This window comes from Rissa tridactyla, chromosome 9 (genome assembly GCF_028500815.1).
Source record: "Rissa tridactyla isolate bRisTri1 chromosome 9, bRisTri1.patW.cur.20221130, whole genome shotgun sequence".
NCBI classification, from domain to species: domain Eukaryota; kingdom Metazoa; phylum Chordata; class Aves; order Charadriiformes; family Laridae; genus Rissa; species Rissa tridactyla.
The window spans coordinates 35888332-35906770 of NC_071474.1; the positions used below are offsets into that span (position 1 = coordinate 35888332).

At 36.3% G+C, this 18439-nt stretch overlaps 1 protein-coding gene across 4 annotated transcripts in view; it reads right to left on the bottom strand.

Annotated features, from left to right (window-relative positions):
* NXT2 (nuclear transport factor 2 like export factor 2) overlaps positions 1-18439 on the bottom strand; it is a 72386-nt gene that overhangs the window by 38917 nt on the left and 15030 nt on the right. For 3 of the 4 annotated variants that reach the window (XM_054214241.1, XM_054214240.1, XM_054214237.1), the window contains exon 3: positions 5150-5238. The exons of the other annotated variant lie outside the window; for it this stretch is intronic. The gene's annotated coding sequence lies outside the window, so the exon portion shown is untranslated. The remainder of the gene's footprint in view (positions 1-5149; positions 5239-18439) is intronic. 4 annotated transcript variants of the gene reach the window in all.

Genomic DNA, 18439 nt, shown 5'->3' on the forward strand with positions numbered 1-18439 from the left:
CTTTAAGTTCTCCTAATGTTTTGTACACCAGTCTCCAGCCTCCTTGTTCTCATTTGCCAGTCCTCTGCTCCTCTTTTCCTCTCCCCAGATACTTCACTTTCCTTCATGCCCACCTCCACCCATCCCCTGAATTCTTTCTCAGCTACATTTGGATCAAAGCACAGAGCACACACAGCACTTCAGATGCTTTCCATATGAGCCTGTACTAGAACTACCATTATATCCTTTGTGGTTACTCACCATCCCTGCTCCAACAAATACTGAGATATTGCAGAGTTCTGGGCATATCTATGATTCTCTTAGAAAATCTGTGACATGTTTCCTGCCCAGAAAACTATTATGGGAAGGGTGGAATAGGCTGCCTATGCCCTCTTACACAAGAAATTATTTTAATGCAATGGCTTTTCCTTAGGGGCAGTATGTGAGTGATTGATAATACAAACAATATAAAACATTAACCATGTCACGTTATTTTTGAAGAAAAAATACGCATATATATGTAAGTACTTATATACATACATGTATGCACTTATGCACATATATGTAAGTACTTACATAGAAGTGGATTCATTATTTGATTGTTTTTTTTTTCTAAAACTCTATAAAAGCCTAAGTAAACAAATTCTATGCTCCCAAGCTTCAAAAAAATAGTACCATCCATTCAACTGCTGAGAGCGGCAGTTGCAAGAATATGGAACAAATTAAATTCCTAAATTATGATACGGTTAAGTTGAATATGGCTTGGAAAAACTGCACTTCTAGTGAAAACTAACCTCTTGAGGAAATTTAAGAGGTGAAGTCATAATGTGGGCTACTTACTGCCAGAAGAAAACAATATCATCCCATGCTGAAATGCTGATTGATCTGGCAGTAACCTGAATATTTGGGGTATTAGTAGTAGTATTCTGCAAAAAGATTTTAGTTTTCAGATTCATTAAAAGCTGAGTTTAAATTCTAAAATCTGAATCTCGTATAACTTTACCACAGCAAAAAGCAATGCAAACAGGGTAAGAGAAGCAACCCATTAAGAAATCTTGCAAAGTAATTTGGTTTAATTTTCCGTGACACAAAAATAAGTGGTCTACTGGTCTGTGTGCAGTAGCAAAAGCCAGGAATTTCGTATTTCCAGCCCTGCCTGGATCAATCAATGGCCTTAAGAAAGTTCTGTTGACCTATCTGCCTTAGTTTTTCAGAGTGGAGAAAGTTCAGTAAGAAGCAATGATAATAATCTAATGAAATTTTTACTACAAAGGAAGAGATCTATAACTTTCAAACGGGACAGAAAGATTTCCCCAAATTAGTCCATTAAGGAATAAAAAGAAAAGAGTACAGAATAAAATATTTGCTTCTCTTGTAGATAGCAGCTAAAGTTGGACCTTTGCGAAAAAGCGTAAAAATGTAGTGTAGACTAAAAAAACACAGGTTCTACAGAAATAGAAAGATGTTCTACAGGAACATTATATGTCTAAAAAATCTACATAATCTTCTAGAGAATCAGAGTATTCCTTTGGAAATTTTAGAATTTTAAAGAAGAAACATCAATTTCTGTCTATATTGATTATTATGATAATTATTATGATCTGATATTTATAGATAGCTTGTAATTTTCTATTAGAACTGGAAAGACATCCTTTAAAGAAAGAGTCAAACTTCCATGCCTAAAGCTCTATATTTCTTGTTGTTTCCACTTTACAGTAAAATTTAACCTACGAAGTTCTTCACCCTCGCTTTTATACTTGGCAACTTAAATATAACATACAGTAAATATATCGATTATAGAAGACGAATGAACATCACTATATGTTTGAAACTGACTCTTGATTTTACAGCATTAGAAGGCATCTTTTGTTTTTGTTTTTCTCCTCTGTGTTGTCACTTCACAGGATGTTATTTTGATACCAATATAGCATGTAAGTATGGAAAACTGATTTGATAAGTGCTGGGATTTTTTTTTAAGTATTCGTCCAATTCCAACCAGTCCTTTGCATCCACTCACGCACATCCTCCTAGAGTATTTCTGTACTTTCAGAATATCCTCTAAAATTTCAAAAAGTCAAAGTAACACAATCACCCTCCTTCTTTAAATCACTCTCTCCTCTTTTCCGGTACAATGCAAACATTTTCAAACAATGATGGATAAACAGAAGTTAGGCTAAGACAGTTAGTTTTTTTTATGCCTTACTGACCTGTTGTTATCCTGTATGTACTCTTGACTGTGAACAGCAGCTTTTTGAGTTTCTTTGAATACCTCACACCAGTTTTCATTTCCAAGTGTTCGTGAGACAGTATTATTTTTATGTTATTTGAATTGTGATAGTATCTAGAAACTTCAGCTATACATACTGTGATGTCTCCTGTATAATGTAACAAACCCTGATAATTTAAGAAGCAGTCATTTGCTCTGGAAGGAATGATGGTCCCCGTCCTCATGTTTCCAGTAGACTTTGTTCATCAGTTTCTACATGTTCCAAGTGATTTTGTTTCCAGTGCTTACTCTGGGAGACTATTTCAGACTATTTTATCCTGGAGAAAAGGAAGCTGAGGGGAGACCTTATCGCTCTCTACAGCTACCTGAAAGGAGGGTGTAGAGAGGCTGAGGTCGGTCTCTTCTCCCAAGCAACAGGTGACAGGACAAAAGGAAATGGCCTCAAGTTACGCCAGGGGAGGTTTAGATTGGATATTAGGAAAAATTTTTACACTGAAAGGGTTATTAAGCATTGGAACAGGCTGCCCAGGGAAGGGGTTGAGGCACCATCCCTTGAGGTATTTAAAAGACGGATAGACATAGTGCTTAGAGATATGGTTTAGTGATGGTTTTTGTCAGAGTTAGGTTGATGGTTGGACTGGATGATCTGAAAGGTCCCTTCCAACCTAGACAATTCTCTATCTGTAGAATCTATGATTCTATGATTTCACAGTCTAATAGGTCTCTCTGTAACAAAGTTCTTCCTGCTACTCAGCCTACATTTTCTGTTTCCTTTTTAAAGCGCAATGATTCTGTTTGTTTTGACCAATACATCTCTTAGAACCCCCATTAAGGGCCACAGTGGGGTATTGATGGTTGGGTTCTTCCCCATTTGGGATAACTTTACAGGAAGTTATATGCTTCTCATAATTTTCTCATATATTTTGAAGTATAAACTAAATGAGTAACTACAACGAGCCATTGGGATACTCAGCAACAGAAGAGCATCAGCTTGTAGTTGCACAGAGAGTAAAACTTCTTTATCCCAGGCTTACTATGTAATATTTTCTTTATGTACTATCCTGTTTGCCACTGAACTGCTTTTACTGTCATCATTCTTGCATTATTTTTTGTTGACCATGCTACTGTGCAAATTCTGTGACATTTCGACATTTAGCAAAATACATTCAACCTGTATCATCTTTTCTTTTTTCACTTCAGTTAACATTAAGTGAATTTATTTTTGGTTTACAACTTCTAAGAAGACAACCTGGACTTTTGCCTGTGTTCAGACTAGAACAAAGCCTTTAAACACCTAGCTGTTAAGTTAGATTCTTCTTAAATACAGGGGAAAAAAAGATGTGCTTTTAAACTTGAGTTACAAAATTTTTGGTAATTTGACATGGTAATTGGCAACTGTGAAGCTCTGGGTGTCCGAAGAGAAATTAAGAGTGTTGTATTTAATGCCTCAGTTTTTAGATTACCATTTTTTAAATTAGGTGGCATAGGGAAAACTAAACGCTCCCTTATTTGTAGGCTGGGCATACATATAGTTTTTAACTCTATGTTTTTCCTAATCCTTGAAGAGCTTTTACAGATACAGTCTGACTTTAGATTTACAGGACTACATTAATCCCTGGACCAGACCTAGTGACAAATATCATTCTACACGAAACAAACATTCAACTCCCCAAACTTTAAAGGAATATGTGCCAGGTCTGAATAATTTAATATATTTAGTAAGACTATAATTGTAGTGACCTCACTTTAAAAAACTTATTGTTTTGTAGTTGATAAATCTAAACCACGGTAGATGGAATCCTTATTGTATGAGTCTATGTATGTCTATTGGTCACTGCATTCTTCAGGCAGAAGAAATCCTGCTTGCGATTAGAGTGAAAGCACAGCGGCTGCCAAACATCTGTGAGAAATTGAACACTATTCATTTATAATCTGAAACCTGAGTGGACAACTAGTTGTTGGCCTCTTCTGTCTAGACTGATGCTGTTACCCACCCCCACCTCCATCTAAAAGGGTCAGCCAGGAACCTGCAGGACAGAAAGAAAATGGTCCAAATGACTAACACTTTTCATTGAAATAATCAGAGTTCACTTGCATGCTCTTTTCTTCCACCTCCATCAAAACATCAGTAAGAGGAAAGCATGATTTTGAAGTTGACAGCTATGAAAATAAAATGCCTGGCGGAGGTTCTAAGAAAAGGCATGCCCTGGTTTTAATTTGCATTACGTAGAGGGCCTCTAATAGTGAAAAAGCATGTGGTATGCTCGAGGCCCCTTGCAGCTAAAAGACTGGAATGAGAGTAAGTTCGTTTATGCCCTCACTTTATTTACAGTCCTTTCCACATCAAGGTGCTTTTTTAATCACTCAGAGTTTCATCCTTAACTCTTTCTTTGGGTTTTCACCTCTAATAAAAACCTGTCATACAAAGAACAATGTGGAGTGTTAGTTAAGCTTCCCAAATCACGCTTAGGCTGAAAAAAGATAAGTATTATAGTCCTTCATTTGACAGACTGGTAAAGTCATTTGAGGCAATGTATTTTTAGGAAAAAATGGTGAGAGATGTCTGAATTTACTTGCCAACATTTCGAATTAAAAGCAACTTTAGGTAGTTAAGTGTCTTAATTTTGAAGAGCTGATCATTCAGGTTACTAATTTGCAACATAAACAAGCCTAGCTATGAAGTTGTACATATATAAGACGACTGTTACCTCCATTGTATCTGTGTGGCCATAATGAATGAAACATCATTATACTGGCAAGCTGGAAAGATTTGGATTCAGTTAATTCATAACAGCAATTATTAACAGAGTTAATAATCTCAACAGAGGTGATTCCCAATGAAAATGGAGTAATGCCATGAAAGATCACGGTATCAATGGCAGAAAACTGGAGGAACATGATGCTGATGGGGTCTCATACAGTTAATTAATTTTGAAAATTTACCTTTTTTGCAAATAAGAGCTGTGCTTCTACACTTCAATCTCTGTCTTTTTCATCTGCGAGGTGGGAGGGTATCAGCTTGCAAGATGACCCTATTGTTATTTAAACAAAGCTTTTAGCATTTAATCATTATAATACATTTTTGTACCACGTAGATTAGCTATAGGAATTTGTATAGTAACATCTGTGATTAACAAGACAAAATGCCTCTTTTTTGGTTCCCATGGTATTATCTCTACAGAGAACTGGATTTTTGTTCTTTTAGAAATGTTAAGTAAATCTGTGAATTCTATTGTACTTTTATCCATTTTAATAGCATAAATGTTCTGATTCACGGGAAGTGCTTTTTGCTTTTAATGACACAGTATCTAACAGGTTTATGCGAAATCCTTAATCATATTCCTCCTATTTAGCTTTTGCTCTTGGGTATAAAAACAGAAATGGTCACAGAACTGCAAGCCTGGAGAAAGATCAGAGAGACAGCTAAAAAAATAAAGCAGGTACGCATAACGGCAGTGAAGATTGCTGATAAGCACATCACAGAGGGTGTCGTAATCACACAGTACAGTTATGACCACTCTCAAAGTTTGAGTTGAAACTTGGTATTTGACTGAACAGATCAGAGACACAAAGCTTGCAAATACATTACAGCTTACCTCTAGTAAAATCATTTTTTATTGCCATTGAGTATAAAAGACCTAATTGAGACTGGAATTCAAATCTTCATAGGTACTATGCAGTTAATATATTAGATAATATTTGACAAATATACCAGCCCAAGAAAACATACAATCTAAAAAGGATAGAAGGAAATCTGGAAGAAAGGTGGTATTTTTTTCCATTTTACAGGTTGGAAACTAAAACACAAAAAGGTTTCAAGTTTAACTCAAAATATAATGATTTCTATGGGCTTTGGCTAGACTCTTGGATTATATCAACATTGTTTCCAAATGTCACCTCAGAAACTGCCAGACTGTACACAGTACGATGCAAGGGGTTTTGGCAAGATGGGGCGATAATGCAGGCTGCTCTGTGGAATATGTGAGACAGGCAGCAGAGACATCGCTCATCATCACCACGAAAGTCTGCAAGGACATACTGGAGGGCTCTGTAAATCTGGGTGTTTCTGGAGACTTCCCTTAGTTTACCAACAGTGTGTCTTTATGACTCCCCAAGGGCAATCAAAATTTAAGGCTAAGATCATGAGGGAATCTGGCTTTAAGGACACTGTCACAGGCATTTTTTTATCCACGCACAGTATAACTCAATGTTTTATAAGCATCTGAATTTAGATCTAAGCTTCCCATAATTCAGAAATAACCTGTTCCTCTAGTTTGAGTCCTTAAGAAATTCAACAGTTTAGTTCATCCAAACACATGCAAGTTTGGATGCTTCTCTAGGTCTCTGGAGTCTCCAAAAGTAGGGCAAGAAATGTCATAAAAATAAGTGTGACTTCAAGGAAAGTTACATGCCCGTGTGGCTGCAGAATCAGACCTGATGAAGTGCTCCTTTTGCTCAAACTCCATTTTCCAGAAACCCCTGGGCTGGTGTGATTCTGTGCACATGATCCTGGGCACGTTTGAGCTATACAGACGCTCCCCCAACGCCCCAAAGTGGGTGTATTACACTTCATGGAAGATTGAGAGAAATTCTCATTCCAATGACTTAAGACGACTACAATTAATTAACTACATCCATGACACTGCCAAATGAAACGAAACTGAACTAAAGAATTCAAGGCTGTCTGTACTTTCCATTCTTCACTAAAACTGTCAGAGTCAGCTCACACTTTTTGCAAACACAATGGATTCGTGATCGCTAGATTTAGTTTTGTACTTTATTGTTTGATTTTAATCACTATTTTGAAAATAAAAATGAATTCTGATATATGATTTATATTCTCATTTAGTCCACACTGCATTTCATCATGTATTCTTCAAAATTTTAAATTGAAATGCTTCTTTATTAATATTGCACCTTCCATTGTGTTTACACATTCAAAATGACAGCACTGTTGTTATAAGATTTCTGGTAAGTGTGGAACAAAGCACTTGCAAAAGATGTGTTCGCTGCTTTCCATTTTCAGCAGGGCACATTAGGCCAACATTTTAAATCTACAAAATAAATATACCCTTACCATCTCAGATGAATACAATGTCTTTGCTTAGATTTTAACAAGTAATATCTAGCCACAGGGCCCATGAAAAATCAAAGTTCAACCCATTTACAATGTGCCTTACAAAATAGTCTTTGGTGCTGCGGGTTCTGCAGACTTCACGTGGCATGTTAAAATCGGCACAATACGTCACAAAATAATAACATTTTTACTATTTCAGTGGTCTATATGTTTGTTTCCGTATTGGTCTTGAAGTCCTTGAATTTAAACAACAAATTTTGTAATCCTGCAGCCTTTGACAGATGCAATTGCTCTGCTCCTTAGTTCTTTTTAAAAATGTCTATTATTGTCTTTCATCTTTAGTATTTTTTGACACACTGCAAATTACCTGCCTTTATAAAGTAACATGCAGATACGAGTAAATATTTAGGACTCAGATAAGGATGCAACAATTATGATAATCTTTAGAATTATTATTTTGATATTCTTATCATTGGCAATATTCCTCATATTAGCAAGACACGTTCATTCTCAAAAAGATATCTCCAGTAGAGAATGTACCATATCCGTATAATAATGTAATGACATGCAAAGACTGTGTGCAGTCGCAGTATGAAAAATATGCTAACATTGCTTAAAGCCTACCAGCTTCTTTTCATCACTTTTACTGCCTCATTTAAGAAAGTATTACAGAATTGAACAATGCAAAGGTATTTTTAAAACTGAAACCTTTAGCTCATGATCTAGTATTTGCCACTAATGTGAACAGTACTATATGATGCTTGGCTTAGTTAGTGAAAAAACTCATGTGAACTTCCATAAGCTTTAAGTCAGACATTCAACCAAAATCTGTAAAAATTGTTTCAAACAATCCTGAGGCCGTCAGTTCTTCCTTAAAATGGTATACCAAGCTGTCGCATTCTTTTCAGATTTGGCCTTTCTTCTCTTCTGTCTGGGCCCTGAAGGTTTTATTATGCATAAATGTGTATAAATCACATTTATTTGCATATTACACAAATAACTTATTCTATTTCCTCTGAAAGTCTACTCCACGTGTTCAGTACTTTTATTTTATATTGACTTTTACTATAGATTTGTTCAACTCCAGAATTTTTAGCCATCTGCTTACCTTACCCAATTTATTCTAGTGTATTTAGTAATTTATTTTACATGTATATACCATACCAACTCTTGGCTGCTGCCCTGTGCCACAGCTGCCATCTTTCCCTCCTATGTGTTCAGCCTCCTGGTGCAATCATATAGAGAGGTTTTACACTTTTCCACTCTGCCACCATTTTTTGTGGTTCCCATGCAGCACGGAAGTACTGGGTGCCAGAGTCTCACTGCCCACCATGATAAAAGTGTACGTTCTGCATATACAGTCTAGTTTTTCTCTACAAAGTGGAGTCACAGATTTGAGGACTGAAGATAAAAGTAAGCCCATGGAAGTTTTAGATGTTAGGAGCTCTGGACAAAGATCAGATGACTCTGATATGCCTGACAATTTGTTTTATATCATCTTTCATGGAATCGTGGAGTAGTTTGGGTTGGAAGGGACCTTTAAAGGTTACCTAGTCCAACCCCCCTGCAATGGGCAGGGACTCATTTCTGTAGTAAGCACTTGTTTTTGGTGGGCTGAAGTACCTCCTTTCCTATTAGTACTCAAGACCTTCTGATTTAAATCCTAGTCTACATTCAGTTTGTTCTTGTTAATCAGGAATACTTGGAACAATACAAACGCGTTTGTATTTTTAGCACACATTATGTCTTTTCTATATGCAAGACACTTATTTAAGCTTCTTCCTTTTCCTACCGGCTAAACTACTTTATTATTCTTGATTGATTAGATGGATTTATTATGATATTCTTATTAGAGTATGAGATGATATTAGGACTTCTGCCTTCATAAAACAGGTCAAAGAAATAGGATACCAGAAATAAAACTTAAATCAGTATCTTACACTTTCAGCATTTGTTATCGCTGGAACAAAACATATGACTTCTGAACAATTTAACAGTTTAAGACACTCCTAAGGAAGGACCCCCCATTCCCAGTGTACGCAATAGATGCTGACTACAGTACAGTGCTAGAATAGGGCATAATTTTGAACTCGGCCGTGGCCACCTCCAAGAACAGTATGGGAGAACAAGTAGAAAGGCGAGGAAAAAGGGAAGAGCCTGGCAGCAGAGGTGCAATGTACCCTGGAGGGAAAGCTGGTCATAACAACTCAGCTAATCAACAGTCTAACCTATCTCCTGCTAAGCCGACGTTGCGTTTCAGTTGATAATGCAACTTCTCAGCACCACTGTATTTCAGAACAAGTTGTACTTGGCAGACTGCCGGGGTGCTGAGTGATCCTTCTCCTGCGGGATTCCAGAGCTTCCACAAACACAACAGGTCACTTTCCTCTAATGTGACATAAAAGAAAGAGATTGAAAATGTCAGTGTTGACATTGGCTGCCTGCTGAAATCAGTATGCAGAACCAAGCTCTGTTTACAATGCCGAAGTTAAAGGGAAATCACACAACTGGCTCTTCCTCCACCCGACTTCACCTCTCCCACACAGACACACTGCCACAATGAACAGCTGGCTGGTGTCTGAAAAGAATGGCCACAGAGTAATGAATCTGAATAATTTTTAATGAGAACATATCTAGCTTTAGGATGACGATGGTTGAATACCAAATGCTATATTGCCCTCCTGCCTGGGATAACCTAGCTCTACCTGTGGTACTGGAAGAAGGCACAAACATCTAGCAACTCGCACAACGGGTGTTTCTCTCAGCCTGCTTATCAGTGAAAACACTTTTTGTAACATTTCATAGATTTGAAGGATTTCTTTTTTCTGTAAAGTAGTATTTTGGCTGTAAATTAGTACTGCATGGATTATCTTGTAAGTTCTTGTACGGTAGGAAATGCCTTATTCTTAACCATTTGGGTTAATAATGTGCTTGAAGATACTCAAGCAGATGTTGGAGAAACGCTTTTTTTCTTTCCGGATCAGAAAAATTTCAGTGTTGCTTTCAGATCACACAAGCAAAACCACTACTTGAAGTCTGAATGTTAAGCATGAATCAGTAGAGTGGCATACAAATAAACTGATGCCCTGCAAAAATTATCTAGTTTTCAATGTTAGAAAATGTGATCACAAAACTATAAAATGGAAGATGAACATTGTTAAAATGCTTTGGAAAGTAATCCATCACTGTTACTTTTGATATGTCACATATTATGCCAATATGTGACACATTACGAGGATATGCCAAAATACACGGGGGGGCTATTGATTTAGCTCAAGCAGGCTTACAGCTATCTAGATTTCTCTCCCAAAGATGTGCTGTGTTCATACCAAGGAGAGTAAATTCTTAAAAAAAAATCAGGACTACTACATCAATTAACACAATTGCAGGTTTAACCCACAGTATCCAGGAAAGAATAAAAATTTAAATCAGGATGGTTTTGCTTCCCAAACAGACTTTGAAACAGCAAAAGTCTCAGCAGGCTGTTCAGTAAAGAATACCGCTATTTGGATGCCAATAATATTTGAATCATGCACCATCTTCTATACCCCATTATTTTTACATTAATGAACAGTGAAAAGATGTTGAAAACACAGGAGAGAAAACATACGTTGGTTAGCCACTTGGCTTTTTGAATTTTTAAAAATTTCATTTATGTCATGCTTCCGTAGCCTAGTTGTTTGGCACCAGCATAAGCTGGCTTGCCACTGACTGCTTATAGCGTTGTTTATTTGTACCCACTTGAGTTAGTAGTGAAGCTGGCTGCTTACCAATTTCCCTATCTCCATGGATTATATCCTCTCTTTTGATACATTTTTCTGAAGTCCTAAGGCAACTGAATATGAAAATAAAACTAGAGTCTTTTTTGGAATCCTTGTAGTAAACTTAGGAATTTAGTTGTGCAAAATTTCTCCTACTGTGAAAGTGGAACTACAAATAAATCAGTATGTAATCACTATCATTTTTATTTTGGAAAAGAGTAATAGAAGCCTGCATCAGCTACTTTTGCTGGTCTTAAAAATCTTACGGCTTTCTTTTGATCTCAAACATTGTTTAATAAAGGTACTATTAATTTGTATTATTTCGATATTATACTATATACTAGTCACTGAGACTCTTACTATAGTAGTACAAATACAGAAGATACATTCTCTTCCTGTGCTTGCAATTCTTCATCCTGTTTCTGTGAAAAAGTGGTCTGGTACACCGTTTCAATCCACAACTAAAAATTATATTCATGTTTATGTATGTTCTTAAATCACAGTTATAGTAAGGATAAAATTTGACTATCTGTAGCTTTTTTGTTGCTGAATTTTTTAACCTCCTGTTACATTGGTCTGACCTAATGTGTTTCATAAACATGAAACATTAAAAATTAAGAAAAAAAATGGATTAACTGAAGTTCTCTCATTTATTATACTTTGATTACTATTACTAGAATAGCTTGAGCCAGTTTTCCTCTGCGGATCCAAGAATGGAAAGTCTGAGTAGTACTTCTTTTCCATATTTCCCCCAGTCTGAGAAACTGAAATCTCAGAAAGGCCTTGTCTTTCACAAATATGTGAAACCTACCAAAAAAACTAATAATCAGGTGGCTAGACTGCACTCAGCTACATACTCTTAAAGCTACAAAACCCACAATGAAAACTGATCGTTGATTCTTCCTCTACTCTTTAACCACTTATCCACCCAAGGAAGGATCTCCCCTCTTCACCTTTGACAGTTTAACTTCTGTGAGAGCCATGGACAGGTGTGGTTTTTTTAATCGGCCTTTATAAATAAAAGTGTGCTGCATCAACTGTTTTTTTCTCATTCACCTGCTCAGTGACTTCTTTAAAGATTCCAGTAGATTTGTGACAAAAGTTGAGTTGACTTTTCCTGAACACATAGTATTGATTACTGTGTGCATTTACTCCACTCTTTAAGTAGTTTCTATTAATTTGCCCAGTACAGTTTCCAACACAGTAGGATTATTATCCTAAGAGAGGGAAACATTATGCATACTTTCCCTTGCATATTACAAAGACAGATTTCCAAGGCAGATTTTCATTTAAACATAACTATTGCACATCAGTTAGCAGCTGTGATCTTGCCTAAGTCAGTACATTGCACTTGAATGTTCGGTGGCTGAGTAGAGAACTTCCGAAGTGCCGTATTAATTTACAAAAAGCAATTCTAGCTACTGGAGACAGCATGCCGGAAGTCATTCAGGGTAAGAGAATTCAACAGAAAAATCTTAGAAAAAGCTTAACATGAACATACATAAGTTAATTAGAATATTTTATATATGTTTATTATGCTATTTTGCTCAGTTACAAGGCATGTAGTTTAATAAAATTACAGTGGCGTCAAGAGGATAGGGTATTTCTGACCTGCAGGCCGAAATATATCATGGAAATACTCAAACCTGTCTTATAGGGTTAGTTCAGGTGCCAAAAGCAGTCTAGCTGGGGTGTCAGGGAATTCAGTTAGGCAATTTACCAAATAGAAACCTACCCTTGTTTAAGATGACTCAAATAATCCATTGTAACAATAACTCAGGAATGCTGGGCAGTTTACAATAGAACTATCATGTTTTTTAATCTAATAACAACATATTAATACTTAATTAAGATTTTCTGAAAGCAAACATTTGCCCACAGTACAATACAGGGCACTGCAGAAATACCTGCCACTACCTACGCTATACTTGAACTGGAGGTTATAGGGAATGTTTACACAGCCGAATGTTGGGCAAAGCAGCTGTACAGCTATTTTGCAAAGGCTGTTGACCTAGTCAGCCTGAGCAGAGTGCTCTGTGAATGTAGCTATACCGCTCTCAGGACCTGAGCTATCTGCACTGCATAGCACCATGTAAACATCCTTGAGACCCTCTGTTTACTCACAGATCAGGCATGGCCAAGCACAACAACCATGTTCATTTCTCAGGTCACCTAATATACCCTAAGGTCCTTCAGAGGAAATATTCCTGTAGGCAAGAAGACAGACCAAGGCTTTAAATCCACCCAGTAATAGGCTTCTCCACCAAGAACACCTACAGCTTTTTTAACAAAAGCCAAGATGTGATGTGTACCAGCTGAGGGGCAGCCTAATGTTACAGCTAAACTGTCAGCTTGTGCCAAAAAATGTTAGTGTCCCTACCCATCGGCTCCTGCCCTTACATTCCCAAACTCTTTTGTATCATGGAAAAGCCTAAACATTTTGACATCTTATCTTCAAATTCCTGCTACAGAAATTAAACTGTTTGCTTGTGTCTCCAGTACTTACAAAGTAGAAGGCCTCGCTCAATCTCTGCTGCTATACCAACAGGGAATCCTCTGGCCATCTACTCTGTGAAAACAAAGGCTAGTCTTGCTTGACAAATATGTATTTTTTTGACCGGGTATCATAGTTGCTTCTTTTGTGAAAAAATTTTTCTTCTAATTATGCACTCTCAGTCCTCTGTTCCCGATTCCTTTCCTGTAACACTTACGTCTTTCCAAGGTTAGTATCACGCATGATTATATATAGGGAATTGCATAGAGAAAAGTTGAGAGTATAAACAGGAGACAAAGTGCATATTCAGCAAAACAGTATTTTAAAATAAGCTTTTCGTCTTCATTTTTAGAGTGCTCTTGTGCTTTTTTTTATTAACGCAGTTTATTATTTGTAGAAGAAGGATTTGCTTATTGGGCAGAATCATCAGTAATAGCTCAAAGCAAAAATTACTCTCAAGTTGGGAAAGATAACTGAAAGGAGCATTACACCTTGCCAGAAACATGCACGATGAACACACACACACAAAAAAAGTACACTATGAACTGAGATTATGGACCTGGTGGTGTTCAAATCCAGATACAGAACTGAATCCAAGTTATGTTTTTCCCATAAATGGTATTTCTTGGTTAAAAGTGAAAGGAATCAGAGACCCACTGCCTCATCTAGCCCTTGGAGTGCACTGCATTTTTGTCTTGCAGCAACTACCAATGAGGCAGCGAGCAATTTGCTTGTTACTTTAGCTGTGGTAGGACATTAACAGACAAACAAAAGGTTCTTAGTGCTTCTGTTCCTTAAATCCCAGCCTGCACTTGTAAGATGGTCTTGGTTTTTTTCATTCTCTCAGAATCTGCTTCCCTTGATTCAGTAGTATGTCTTTACTGAGAAAAAGCAAATGGCATTTCTATCAGCTAGGAATCTAAATCAGACCTGCACTTAAATTTTTGTCAACTTTAATTGGTGTATTCTATTCAACAACAACAAAAACTCCTACAGACCTGTCTCAAGAGAAACTGAAAAGATCTTCTGTTGGGTCTTGCAGTCTGGTTTCCGTAACAAATAAAAATACAGTGCATTCCTCTAAGGAAGTATTGATATGAATCATCCTATTTAAGAAAAGGTGTATTAGAAGAGAATGAATCATTGTTTACTCTATGCAGTACTCCAGCACATTGTAGGTGCAAGTATTATTCATCCAGATGTGTAGTAACTTCACTAAAACACTCTTAAGTGTTTTAGCCATAGACACGTTCTCCTTCTGGAATTTGTAACTACCTTACTTTGTGAACAGATATTCCATTCTGCACATACTGATACAAACAAAATCACTGGAAGCAAAATAGTCAATGTAGTACTATCAAGTGCGTGTATCTTTTTTCTCCTGCTAGTCTGCCCACACAGACTGAAAGCATTTAATCACAATTCATCTTGGAAACTAAACATTACTAACCCTGCTTAACATTTAGATGTGAGATCATAAAATACAGAATGACAGCTGATGTAGAACAAAGAATTGCCCCTGACTATTCAATAGATGTTAGGCCTCATATATCAGTAGATTGACTTTATTTAGTCCTACTGTTCCTGCTAAATTGACATGGAAGTAAAAGAACACAAGGATGATGAATTCCTATGCTCTAGAAATGTAATGATTTCACAGATAAATGTTATTTTCCATTTCTAGAAAAGACAGGCAAGAAAATAAAAATTATCAGAATCACTTCTTTCTTCCTTTGTGATTTCAATTCATGATGAATAAATCTAGGAACTATTTTAGTTTTCAAAACTGAAAATATACAGTGTTAACAGTTTAGTTACAAGCAAAGATACACCTTCAGCAGAGAAAAAAGTATTTTAAGAAACATATAGAACGTTTTCTTAACGTAAATCAGTGCTATTCACAGTTAATTACAAAAAGTAGTCTACTAAAATACAACTAAAAACATCTACAACTGAATTTAGCCTAGAGATTTTCATTGTAAACACTGTTTGTCTCTGTAATAGGATAAATGACACCTTTAAAGTTACTAACTTGTATGAAAAGGGTAATGATCATTACTTGCTGATGGGAAGGAAGAGGGACAATAGTATATTATTGTAATTAGGGACTTGTCCTCTTTCTGCAAAAACTAAAGTCCATTTTTTCCCTTACAGTAGATAAGGACAGCTTGTATTTTATCAATTGTAAACATCCCAATATATAAAATTTTTCATTCCAGTGATAGAATGCAAGATAAATACAGCATTTAAAATACCAATCTTTTCTATCAACTGACAATAAATTACTTATTCAGTTCACTATTAGGCAAACAGTGCTTTGATACAGTTGATGGACTGCTGGAAAAGTAATTGGTAATAAAATGCATTTAAAGATTTTGGAGGGACTGATACTCAGCTGAGCATAGCACCACAGTGAATTAGGTTCACTTCATAAGCTGCAAGTGCCATGTTCTTTATACGTCCACAGCAGATGAGATGGAACCTCCCTAACAGGACGCATGCATACCCTCTCAAAATTAGGTTTGTCCATATTTGCGTAGTATCTAAAGGAAATTAGAAATCAACATTCTTTATCTGTTTAGTTTATCTATTTATATTGATCTTAGTTTAGTTTACAGTTCAGTTTATATTGATTTTAGTTGCTCTTTTAACTATTCATATTTATTGTCTACAGAAGATTAGAAAACAATTCAGTTGCAGCTTTGCCTGAAGCAAAACTGTCCCAGAAAGCTTGCAACGGCATTCTTACATATTAACATATTTTCACAATTCAGAACTTTTTTTCAAGCTTTTATAAAATTATTTATGTCTAGGAGCATATGTATCACTAACACTAGCAAATGACTGGGCAGGCTTTACCCCTAAAAGGATTGAGATTAACAACAAAAGAAAAATAATCCATTTGCCTTTTGCTCTAATCTATTACAGTAACGAGCATTGATGGTTTGTAAAATATAATTATCACCATATATATTTAGCTCTTGAGTCACATGTGACTTGTGAACAGTTTGAGTGTGGCTCCATATCAAACCTACATCACCGGATTGGCAACAAAATGTAGGTATTTCAAATAGTCTGCTAAAGGTTCTTCTAGACTGTTTTGGGAGTGAGCTACATACTCACTCAGCTCTGTTCAACTGTGAAGCAATATAACCTGTAATAGTTGTTGTGATTTCCCTTCACTGGAGCGTCTTTCTTATGGCTTTATCTCTACATTATACAGCTAGAGGAGATGGGTCACGTGCAGATACACATAATGTTACACAAGAGCTGCCTTGGTGTAAATGTCCAGTTTTTAGTGATTAAAAAAATTATACACACCCTCTCTTTTTTTTTTTAAAGAAATTGTGCTTCTAGATTCAATTGCTTTTGCAAATTCTGAAATATTTTACAAAATCACAGAAAGCAGTCAACTTCTGAAGTGCACTACTGTTGTTCCGTGACTACAGCTGGCTGCATTCCAGCCCAATATATTGACTCATGAACTCAGTGCCCCTCTGTCATTCTTATAAAACCTTGTTCTTGTGTGTGAGTCAAAAGCTTAGGATTCTCTCAAACAATAAATTTCTAGAATCTCCTTCTTGGTTGTCACCTAATCATCTGTGAACTCCCTGCAAATATTTAAAAAACAAGCCAGAACAGTTGTGTTGACTCAACAGTGCACTATAGCACCTTTTGGTCAAGTAATGTGCACAAGAGGAGTCTCTCTCATTAAAGACACCACCAAAGGGCCAAATTCTTGCCCTTTCTGGCAATCCAGAAGAACAGATCTTTTAGGTGCTTTAAAATTTAGAGAAATGTATTAAATCTTTGTCACTCTTACTTGCTTCTGCTTGAATAGGCAGGCTCTAGCACCCTTTATACCCTTCAAATGAAATCCTAAACACATGGGAACACAGAAAAATGAAGGCCACTTAGCAAAAACTCCACTATCTTTCCTTTTTATAATTCTGAATATCTAAGTCATCTTAAAAATGTTATTTTCAGTAATTTCATCTTAATATTTTTCATGCATTGATTGTTACATATGCACAAACATTTCAATTTATACAGATATACATAACCAATTATTTTAGCATTCTATAGATTTAATAGCAAACCCCAAAATTTATCAACAGCTATGGAAATAAAGTGCGCTGATTTTTACATGAGAATTTAGACAAGCAAATTCAGACTGCAAATAAACACCCATGGGTGTAAAAACTTTTAGAAGATGCTAGTGAAAAACATGGTTCTTATCAGAGGGTAGGCTTTCCCTACTGTATTTGGAAACAAAAAGTTAGTCTTTGTCACCTGTTCTTCAGTTTTGAGCAGATTTATATCTGAGTTTTAGAAAGCAACTTTAGACATCACCAACTTTCAACTCTTTGACATCCTAACCAGTTGTAGCTTGTCAAACAATATTCAGAAATATTTCCTGTAACACTAATCAGGAAATCATGTTGCAAATATAATCCTAGCAAAAGCATACAGTATTGCATCTGCGTGAAGGCACCAACATTCAGAGATAAGGCAGGTGAGAAACTGACAGAAGCACCAAATTTGAAGATAGAAAAACTGTAACAGTATAAATGTAAATTGTAAAACCTTTCTTTATTAAGTGGTCTTTCTATGAAGCTGCTCTAGATTTATTATGCAGCTAAGAGCAGAATTAGTCTCAGAGAAAGAGAAATGAAGTACACTTATATTCTCTGACATACTGTAAGTAATTTTTTTGCAGTGAAAACACAACTTTGCCCCTCTTTTTGCTCTTAAAACTGGAAGATAGAATTCTCCTTCCATAGCTTGCAGAAGGAAAATTAACACACACAAGCACATGACTCCACCCTAGCCTCCCATTTTAGGCTGCACCCACTCCCAAAATAGCAGTGCTGTGCCATTCAGGGTCAGTTCACTCAGCA